The sequence below is a fragment of the Barbatula barbatula genome, assembly GCF_947034865.1.
Source record: "Barbatula barbatula genome assembly, chromosome: 17".
Classification (NCBI taxonomy): Eukaryota; Metazoa; Chordata; class Actinopteri; order Cypriniformes; family Nemacheilidae; genus Barbatula; species Barbatula barbatula.
In genome coordinates this window covers 10,650,813-10,662,964 of record NC_136780.1, presented here as the reverse complement: position 1 = coordinate 10,662,964, position 12,152 = coordinate 10,650,813, and positions in this window count along the sequence as shown.

The window sequence follows — 12,152 nt, the reverse complement described above, 5'->3', positions numbered from 1 at the left end:
AATTCAAGGGAAATGTAGAATCTATTCATTCATGTTCATGGACATAAACTTAAAAAACAATTGTGTTACTCAGCATGAATTCCATGTATTTTATTTACTTTCATATGAAGGCTATAGATATATATCAAAGCAATCTGATCGTAATTCATTTACAAGTTGGCTCATTCATGTGAATTCCTACAGTCTCGTTCGTATGTTTTATTATGATTTAATTTCACCCTGTGATGTTAGGTTTAGGGGTGGGGTTAGGGTGGACCTTTCTCTTTGCTTTGCCACCTCGTAAAATGTGTTAGTTTTAGCAAAGATAACCTTTCCACCTGTGATTTTAGTGTTTGAGTGAAGTAAGTGGTACAGTAGCTTAAAGCCATCTTGTGAAGCATGTACGACTTCCTTTGGTAACAGGTTATAAACATGTACGTAAATGCCTATACACACGTGGCATGTGACATTTCGCGTGCACGAAAAAAAGTTGTGCTAGTGGCACCGAAAAAAATGGGGAACTCATGTCCATGAACATGGATACATGGATTCTATTTTCATGGCTGTCGCGTACTGCCTTGAGACTGGGTTGAAATATCACATCAAAATGATTTAGCTTGAAATGGTCAGCAAGAAGTTTGTGAATTAAAAGTTAAAAATGACTAATGTGTTCTATTGTGTTTGGTCTCTTTAAAAGTAGCAGGATAAACATGTACAAACATGGCCCTACCAACTCTGCACAAAGGATGTAGTTACACCTGCCTATTATGAAAGTGTTGCAGAAAGCCGTTTGCAGCAGTTATCATAAAATATGCCATGGGTTAGATCTTATAAGCAGCTCCCTGCCATTACTTCTCAATTCTGCTGCTATCTGTGTGAAAAGTATTGTTAGAAAGTAAAGGAGGGGTGAATGTTCAAGGTAATGTTGCGTGTTGTATTACGAAGGTCAAATAAAGTCAATTAAACCTCAAAATGAAGTGCAACAGACCCTTTCCTTTCAATGCAAGAATAAAATATTGATTTTGCTTATTTATTGCATCATTTAGGTGACGCTCTTTTCCAGGATCCTGTCGGCTGTGAGCCATTGCACATGTGATAAAGAATGAATGCAACTCCTCCGGGTAGTCTTCAAAGTTGGTATTTCAAAGGCCTGATATACGTAGATAGACATAAAAGAAAGAAAATAAAGAAGATGAGGGGGCCACAATAAAACAGAAAAAGTAGGCAAATAGTTTCCAGCCAAGTGTTATGAAAGTCACCTCTCTCGTTTCCTCTGTCTCTCTACAATCTCATTTCCTCCCATCCTTTCTCGGTAATAGAGAAAAGTGCCTACCTCTTCTTCTTGCTGAGGCATCAGAAGCTAAAGGTTGCATATCTATCACTGTCTGAGTGTCAGAAAGCTGACGAATGTCCTGGCGCTAGCTTTCAAAAGTCATTCATTTGGAATGCTTGCCCGCACCGTGAGATTTTGTAAAAAGCACAGAGGAGATTACATGCTGACGATCAGAATTTGCTTTATAATCCTAATCTCACTTTAATGGGCAGGATGGATTAAATTTAATCTTCTTCTTTTCAGGGAAGTTGTGCGAAAGCCATTCATGAGAGCAAAGTGCTATGTGAGTGCTACTGATGATCAAAGTCTGAACTTGCTCTTTCTGAATTGAGCTCTTGTAATCCAGATTAGATTAATGCACATCAATCAAACAATCTAATCCAGATTGCAACATTTGTATGCACTTTGGTTCTACTGAACAAATTAAACAATGAATTCACACACACAATTAAAATTTTTTAAACAAATGGCTAAGGCATATTTAGTCTCTGATCAAGTCGATAGATACACCAAAGAATTTGTGTCCACCACTGGACTCAATCTGTGGTTTTCTCCATGATCAAACCTTCATATACCAACCAAACTCTTCGTGTTATATTTCTAAAATTATACTTTTAAAGGTCTATGGGTTTCACTTTACATTATGGGATGGTAGCATTTATTCATTAAGGGTTAGATGAGCTAAGAACAACATCATAAAGAGCTCAAATCTAAAAGTTGTGAAATAAATTTTTAGCACTTTTAAAATTAAACAATAACATTTCTAAATGTCTAACAAAATGTTTTTAGAATGGGAATTCAGGTTGTTTATTACAGGAGGTTTTTTTTGTCTTTTTTATGCAATCAAACATTCAGCAATATTTGTAGTTTCATGATGAAAAGTTTTTGAAGTGCACAAAGAAAAAGAAAAAAAATCAAAGATTTACAAGCAGTGCAAATAATTTTGTTATAAATTTAGATTTTTTTGCAATCTTTTATTTTTAATAACAAAACAATTAGTTTTACTCTCAGACACAGAACTTTTGATTGCATAATAAAGACACAAAAAAACTAGTTTGAAACCAAAGTGTTTTTTAAATCAATACAGCCATAACAATTTAATTAAAAAACTTTATCCCATTTACAAGCAGCGTAGACAGCATACTGGTAATTTCATATTTGTAAAAGTCATATTCCATATTTATCACATTACATTTATTAGGAATTGTGCTGTTCAAAGTACAAACAAATCCATGGACTTATCTTGAATAAATATAAATATTTTAAAGTAAACAATAAAAAAAGGGTCTCGCTCAAGCTCGCCTCACACAAGTTACAAAAGAAAAAAACTTTTTTTGAAAAAAAGATAAACCCCTTTTTTAACCCCAAATTACTTACTATTACAAACAGGAGTTCTATAGCCCATAACTTGTTCACGTTGTCCAGTGTGTAGACTAGACTAGTGGCAGACTAATCATATTAAATCATTTTCAGTGTCACAAAACAACACACGTTCTGCCCCGACCGCTCCAGCCTGAAGCTCCCCTACTTTACTCAACTGTTTTTTAAATAATGAAATTCTAATCATACTTACAAATCTCTCAACAAATTACCAACAAGAATAATGCTGAACCCTCAGGTCAAACCTCATCTAAAGAGACTTCAGAGGCTGCCAGAGGATTACAACTGAAAGCTGCATGTGAGTAAGGTTTCAAATGACAACAAGATATTTAAAAAAATGATCTCAACGCTTTGTACAAATGAATGAAGACTCCTGGTTCGCCGATGTTTTTCCTTAGAAAAAGACCCTGATAATCTCAATAACTCTCTTCAATGTCTCTTCAACCTCAACAATGTCACAGATTTGCCAAGACATGAAACTTTCGGTACCAAATATTTCTAAGCTCAAAACATCAACCTATTAAACTTATTTTCTAGCGTTAGTATAAGAAGTTTCTTAAAAACATTTGAGTAATGACATTTACTCTTCCTATTGGAGTGTGTGGGAAAACACTAAAAACTATTTCATTTGAGAAACAATGTCACATGGTTGCTATGCACAATTTTTTTTTGAAATAAACATGCCAAGACAGATCTACTTAACTGCTGTCAGGATTTACCTAAAAATAATGAAGAATCTTCGACACACCCGTCGATCTGCTTCTGACGCCATCTGTCAATCACCCAGAACCACAGGGGAGCAGTTTTTGGCATCTACACACTCAAATACCAGAGATAAAATCAGTTAAATGCCTTTGAGATGTGACATCAAAAATGTGAAGGATTTGAATATTTGTGAAAATGAGAGATTTAAAAAAATGTGAGCACACAGTACAGCTTGTCTTTCTCAGGCAGGAACCTGAAGAGGGTTTTGTGTCAGGCTGTTCCTGTGGTGAATTTCTGAGAACACTGTGGTTAATTCTGGTTCTGGTTCAACATTAAATGCAAAGACAGCATTCAGCACATAAACAGCGATAAGCATCTATGTGTCTGTACCTGTTACAAACTGGAAAACAACCATTAACCGAGGCCAACTGTCATTGAAAGTGCGTGCAGTTTCTTTGAATGACAAGCATCCTGCTCAGACTTGAGAAAGTTAATGGGGTGGAGCTGTCATAAAAATGGTTATACCTTCTTCTCTGCTATCAAATAACTGACATCGAGTAGGTTATCGAGACCACAGCAGGAAGAAAAAAGTTTGAGAGTGAACAATACGGCAGGGAGATATGTAGCTGATGCTCGGATGAGGTGGAATGACGGAAAGCTGACAGAAAGACGCAAGGAAGAAAATTGAGACAAGGAAGTCAGACGGTGTCAATTTAGAATTGTTAACACCCAAGTCTTCAAAATGTCCCAAATGCTTCCATGATTTTGGAAGAAGTTGTGGACTTGACTATCCACATTAGCGTAATTCACCACGTTTCGGGAGAAATTAAGAAATGCTTGTGGAAGGTGTGTATTGTTTAGGTGCCCTTTACATATAAAACTCAAGAAAAATGCAGGATGCGCCTCTTTTCAGAGTGCCACGACTCCAGAAACTCGCCCAACGCGTGCATCATCCTGACTGGTTGCGCGTGTGTTTTAAGTGTACAAGCACAAAAAAACGCATAAACCAATTAACAAGTGACATTTTTTGTCATGGGAATAAACTGATTTTAAGTGTAAAAGTGATCTTCCCAAAATGACAGTTTTGGGAACCACATACTGTTTGAGCTAGAGTCGAAAAGCAGAGTAGCCATTGGACAGACCGCCCATCTAAATATTATAAATATTCCCAACGAGATACTACAGAAACAGTTTATTATTATAAATATTATAAGTATTGTTTTAATCCCCACCAGTTTTCAAAACAAAGTTAAGCCACTCTCCACATATACTGTAGCTACACCGTTAATATCAGTATAGCTGTAAAACATAGTGTTAAAGGAATAGTTCACACAAACATTTAAGTTAGTTCATCTTTTACTCACCCTCATGTCATTCCAAAACTTGCTTCTGCAGAACAAAAAATAAGATATTTTGAAGAACGTTGTTAACCAAACCACATTGACCCACATTGACTTCCACAGCATTGAACGAAACCACTGGACAATTCTCGAAAAATCTTGAAACAGTTTTTGAACAATGCGAGAAATACTTTTGCTCTCTAAAAGGAGCAAAGTAATTGTTTAAAGTAAGTAACTGAAATATAAGTACAAAAAACACTTGGACTTGTTTTGTCAATTCTAAACTCAATTGTGTGAATTCTAAACTCTTACAGTAGAGTGAAAATAAATGAATCTTCAGTTGAGTCCCACACTTTCAAATGTGCACCCGAGACACTGAGACAATCCCATGCATTCTCCTTCAATTATACACACTGATATCACCTTTAGACAGGAGGATGTTGGGTTGTTATAAAACTGAATGTAAAAATTGTTGGCTGATATCTGTCATGTTTTGGACAGAAATACGATGAGCACAGGACGTTGAGTCAAAAAAATACAGACATCTTATGTGAAAGGATCAGTATCGTATGAACCCAGAGGTAAGCAGGACTACAGCAATGCAGTAACCTTGACTTACATTTCCCTGTTACATTATACACAACCTCCCTCCTGGACATGTGTAGCTTACACTATGTAAACCAACACACTTTCCCTGCACTACCACACTATCAATTATTCATACATGTAAATGCACTCAAATACATTATGAAGCACTTTAGAAAAAGTTGTAGTGGATCACGCTTTCATCCGAGTTTTACTGGACTCCGGTCATCTTATTACACGCTTTGTCGTGTAATCTCACATAAAGTCCATTTATAATTCTGTCCTTGCTTTCTGTCCCTATGTGGTTTGCTGGGTATTTGTGAACAGAAGTGAATATATTTTGCCATCACAATGTGGTACGATGTCTCTCAGGGTCTTATGCTCCAGATTCAAGCTCTAAAAGTTGATAGCTTGATTTGCTGGAGTACTTTAGATACACACTCTTATACTTCATATAATAAAGGATATACACTAATGGCTCGTTTCCACCCAGCGGTCCAGTACACATTAAGCAATTATTTGCGTTTTCATTGTCAGAAGTTGTGAATGAGAACAGTACTGAGCATAAGAGGCTGTGTACACAAGATCGTTTTCAACTAAAAACATAAAACTTTTAATGCATTTCGGCAGTTCGTTGACACAACAACAGTGTTTGGGGGACAGAAAACGCAATGTTTTGAAATGTTTTCGTTTCTGTGGAAATGGCAAAGCTGGAACTTTCAAAAAAAGCTGATGTCATACTCATGCGTATTACTTGTTCAGTCTGTAGGCATGCACGAGTATCCCCCCCTAAAATAATGGTGGGCTCCAGAACTGAGTGTGTGTGCTAGACATACTTATTAATGTTTCTCTAGCGAAAAGTAGATTTACTGCACCACCAACGGATACATATTTACCAAACACAGATTCACACTGTCAAAGGGTTTGAATGCACTTTTGGCCCAAAACTGTGTACACGTATGTGCACATAGTGTTTCTTTACAAATTGACATCGCCCACCAACGGCCTGTTGCGCAATATAGTGTTATTACACAACACAGTGTTTTTACACATTTTTGCGGATCCGTGTAAACGCGGATCGCTTTGTTGTGTGTATGTGAAACTTTTATAAAACGCAAAGGAAAAAACGTTAGTTTTCTACTCCAGCGTTATCATATAGACATGCTCAGAAAGTAATAGTGAAGACCTCTACGGCACATATCGCATCCAGAATAAAAGTTTGTGTTTAAATATATAAAAAAATATGCACAGTTTGTCTGTGTTCTGTGCATACTCATTTTGAATGTATGCACGTATGCATATTTAGGAAATATTTAAATTTACCATTAATTTTAATGAATAATAAATGTTTATTCATCTTTATATTTTTCTTAAATACAAGCATGTACGTTTTGTGTTTATAAATACAACATATATATGCACGTACACAAACATATATTATGTTCACACAAATGTTTATTCTGAATCACGATTAATCGTTTGAAAGCCCTTGTAAAGAGCAGAGTACAATAGAGTATGGAGCAGAGTTGAGTATAATCGATTCGATTCGAATAAATTACAGTGCACTACAGTACAAAGTAGAGCAGTGCGGAGTACAATAGAGTACGGGGCAGAGTACAATAGAGAATAGAGTACAGAGTAGAGTAGTACACTACAGTGCTTAGCAGACCACAACAGAGTAGAATATAAAGAGGAGTAGAATAGAGCAGAGCAGAGACTAGATCAGAGTAAAGTATAGAACAGAGTAAAGTACACTACAGAGCAGAGCAGAACAGAGTACAGTGCATGTTAGAGTATACATTTGAGTATTCAGCAGACTATACTATAGTACAGAGCAAAGCCAAGTAGAGTAGAGCATAGAGGAGGGTCAGATAAAGTATAGAGCAGAAAGAATAGAGGATAGAGCAGAGAACAGAAGAGCAGAGCGGAGTATAGAGCAAAACAAAGTAGAGTACAGCAGATTAAAGAAGAGTGGAGAAACAAAAGTGAAATGTAGAGGAAAAACAAGAGAACACGATTCATGGATAAAAATGAGAGACAAGGAGAGAAACTAGAAGAAGAGACCCTTTGAGATGGGAAGGGGCGAGCAGAGATCGGTGTGTATATCCAGAAGTAACACACTCTCCCCCCCTTCTTTTACTCTCCTGCTGCTGCTTTGTATTTCAACAAGCCCTGAATGAGAGACTGATATTCCCCACACACAGGCAGTCAGGAGCCCTACAGATCCACCACGCTCCCTCTCACCGCCCTTTTTGAAAGACAGACAGCGCTGTGCAAATTACACTGACCTCTATTCCTGACCCCGATGGCCCGCCCCCCTCACCTCCTTTCTCCCGCTTCTCTCCACCCTCTCTTTCAGAACTGCTCTTTTTGTGCTCGTGTCATCTAGCTGAAAGAGGAAGTCGCCATCCGTCAGACCACCCTCACGCTCAGACACCCGCTGGGTCACCATGGAGACCCTCCCCGGCCCCCAGAGAGAGGCAGGAATGAACGGCCGTCGCTGGACAGAGCACAATGCGAATGGATGAGGGATGGACGAGGGTGGACCGAGAGGACCGGGAGGATGTTAAAAGTGGGCGTTTGGTGTAACTGAGGGCAGAGTGGCTGTGTCCTCATTTTTTTATTGAAACTTCTTTAAGGTCTTCTGGAGATGCCTGGAGAGAGAGAAAATAAAAGCAGACGTATTACAATGAATAATACACGGCCGACGTTTTGAAAAATGACTAAGGCTTGCGTTCAGAAAGACTGTAAGCGCTGTGCAAATCTCTACGTCTAGTGAATGTGAGCCAAACTAATGGATCACACTGAAAGTTCAGCAAAGGCAAGATATAGTCACATTGCCCACTAACACATGCTGTTCTTAGTCCTATATATCCCCGAGGAAATTTGTAATGATTAATTATACAGCCTGTGCACTTTTTAATGCTTATTTTCACTTTCAAGCATTTAAAGTATTGATGGCTTGTTTGGTCACACACACATGGTTCTATAGAGCCTGCAGGCACATAACTGCAATGACAGGGTTTCTTTTAATTAATAAATATTAATTGGGCCTGTTATCCTGAGGTACACAGCAGGCGAAGATTATTTATCCCACAGCTTGTTTGTTTTCTGCTCATTTATTATTTATATATTCATGGTGTTGATTTACTTGAAATGTCACTACAGTGCCAGACCTCTTGAATAGAGAGAGAGAAAGAGCCTAATCACCATTTACAGTGAGTCATTCAACAAGTTTTCAATACTCAGACTTCGGAAGAATTGGGGATATCAACAAAACTAAGAAATTCTGATATAGAAGTTGTTATTATTTTTTGTTATTATCAAATTGTGCTCATTTTGTCCATCTGTGCAAACAAACTGAAAGTTGTAGAGGGTCCAGAAGACATACTGTACAGAATTTTACTGTCGTTTTATTTGCAAGTGTAAAATAACATGAAAAACCAGGTCATTTTACGTGACAACAAAATGTGATTCAAATATTTCTATTTATTTTTGCTCTTAGTCACATATTGGACAATGTTAATTCACACACTTTATAGATTGCAATTGTGTTTTGTTTTTGTCATGTTTCATTAAGTATTATAATAACATGACTAGTTTTTTGAAAAGCCTCACTTTTAAAAGCATATTAAAGTTCTTATTGAAAACAAATAATGGATATTTGTTGTGCCTATTTGTGTGATTCTCCATTAAAAAACTATTTCTGTGCATATTATAAATAAGATAACTTCATCTGACAATGAGATAACATGTGAGTTATATAAAGCTTGAAGGATTGGGATGGATATTGGCCCATTTTGATGATAAGAAATCGGTAGTTGAATCGACAACAAAAATCCTAATTTGAGCATCCTTAAAAAATAAGTTTCGATCCTAATAAGGTTCAATGAATGGTGTTCAATCCTTTCTACATCATGAAAGTCAGAATTGATCCATTATCATGCCATGAAAAGTATAAAAGCTAATTAATTTATTAACAGAAAAACATTTTATTTTTATTTCAATTCTCCTTGTGCACTAGAACATGCCAACTTAACTCATTTTAAAACACCAAACAGTGATGCTGCAATTTAACAGTGAGCATGTGTTGATTCCTGTGGTGTTTTAAAAAGAACAGCTTCACTCTTACAGACAGGACCACACGCATGAATTATGCAGATATAAAAGCACAAAATTGCCACTTGTCTGGTGAAGGGTTTTAAAACGCCAGAGTGAATAAAACACTCTGCCTCTTAAACCGTAGTGGAGGTGGATTTTATACACGGATGTAATCGCTAATGGTCTGAGTGACTTTTCAAAGTTGTTTTAATGATAGATGGGAGCTGTAATTGATGGACTCGATGATGCAATGTGCCACAAAAACCAGCAGCCAACTCGGCTTGGCAATGGAAACCTGTCGCTAGTGTCATCCAAATACTCTGCATTTCACTGCACGGGCGTGCGTCACCGCCAGACATGCAGGATATGGCACCCACTCTTCGTTAAATACACATTATTGGCAGGTTTGGTAGACCATAATCACATGCCCTCCCATACACAAGCACACAGAATATACAAACACACTACTAACAAGGCATGATAAGTGAGGCCACCATTTTGGTGTCCACAATCCTTCCTCTCCACACATTATCGGAGCATTGAAATTACCAACTTTCTTGAATATTTTCGCTATGCTGCTCAACAGTTGCACATTAAATGGATGGTAGGTGGAAATACAGATAAATACAAAAAATAAATGTGAGTGCAAGAGAGATTATTGAAAGCATGACGAAATAAGTGGGCAAAGTGTCATCAGATGCTGAACATAAAGTACAGTAAGAAAGTGAGAAAAGCAGTGAGACAGCAGCTAATTCAAGACTTGTGCTTTATACAGACTTGATTGTACATTATTGTACGCATAATTATAATACACATTTACAAAAACATTCGATTGTTATGGATCAATAAATACATTTTTCTGTTAGCAATTCGTTTCAAAATGACAAACACTGATAAAACTGTAATCATAAAAACAAATATGACAATAATACCATGTCCAAATGTCTTTTTTGTTGTCATTTTGGCAAACATTTAGTTTGTTTATTGACCAGTTATTTTTCTTCTCAAATGTGAACACTTATTTTTTGGTCTTATTTTGTAGAGCTTGAATAGATCGATTTGTGTCATAGCAATTTCTTATTTTCTATCAAAGCTTTGCTTTTTAAAACTCAATATAAAGAAAGCAATTTGCTTTGCTTTGTGTTGTGTGGCGTATTTTTATTCATATCTGAAACGGTTGCTCTGTCTGTCCTCCCCCCGCATGCCTCACTCTTCGCTTTTATTCTCTCAAACTTGGCCAAATGTGATAAAAGGTAAAGTCTCTGAGACAGCAGCAGGGTCATACAGCATTGCCTCATAATAGCTGAAAAGTTCTTTGCGCTGGGATAATGAAATCTGTTTTGTGTTTAACTCCTGCTGCTCGAGTTTAAAGGTTAGGATGCGGTCGAAGAAAGCTGCTCCATTTAATGCCAACCTCAACACAGAGTTCTCAGAGATTGGCACCTCTGTTGCACCAGACTAATTAGAGAATATGGCCTGTAAAATTTTAATTGGAAATGTGTCATGTTGAAGGCTTGACTCGGTCCAGAATGGTAAATGGTTTTTTAAACAGACGAATAAACATAATGAAGAATCGAGCTCTCTGTGACACCCCGGAGACGACACATCAAACCCTGGAACCCATCACAGGAGCTCATAAATTGTCTAAAAATAGCAAAACCAAATGACAATCGGTCTAAAGATATTGTGTTTGACAGAACTTTGAGGTGAGATGAAATAGACATGTAAACGGAGTATCCGATAAAGCCAGACAGCTGTTGATAGAAACATGTCGATTGACGTAACGATTTTTTAATTGCCTCGGGAAACAAAGCGGTGCCTTTAATTACAACCGCCTCCGAAAGACTGATTGTTTTTCTGTACCACTACACAGACGCTCCATCTCCCTCCACCGAAGCACGGCCGTACCAAACCTACAAGCAAAAACGTCTCTCTCGAAGTCTCAAGCCCAAAGGAAGAATTGATTGATTTTATGAGAATAAATGAGCGTGCTTTTAATGCTTAAAAAGTGTTTGGTATTGTACTGCTTTCAACAAAACTCATTATGCACATTTGGTTTGTCTGCTTGCTGTTGTAAACTGAGAATGTATTGTGTTAGCACCGTTATATCGCCGGGCCGAATCCCATGTGTGCAATATATATTCATGGAGCACCAGCTCTCCCTAAACGATTGAAACTGAGAGAAAAGAATTATGCAGCCTCAGCAAGGACGAGAGGTGGGGGGCTATTGTTTAAAGAGCTGTTCTTTCTTGCAACTCTGCATTAAAATATACAGTATAGGGTATAGATGCATGATGTAATCTAGATGTAATCCAGTTCAAGAACTTTGAGTTAGATAACTTTTACACAACATATGGATAAAAAACATATACATAAGCAAATGTTTTTTTTTATGCGTAATTGTGAGTTCAAGTAAGTGTGAGTGCTGCTATCTGTGCAAAACTCGTTGATATCATGCTGGAGAATGCGAGGGCATTACAACATAGAAAAATCTCCAGTGTTAAAAAGGTAAAATTAACTCTCACAGTTTATATATAATCAACACTTTGAGAATGTGGATTATATATACACTGTGAGTGTTAATTTGACAATTTTAACAGCTTTTTATTTTGCTATGGGCATAAGTTGTTCTACATGGTTGCTAGGGTGTTGCTAGGTGATTCCAAAGAGCCAAGTCTCTATGATGTTTGGATCTCAAGAATGGTTACAGCTCAATTTCAGTGTGACGG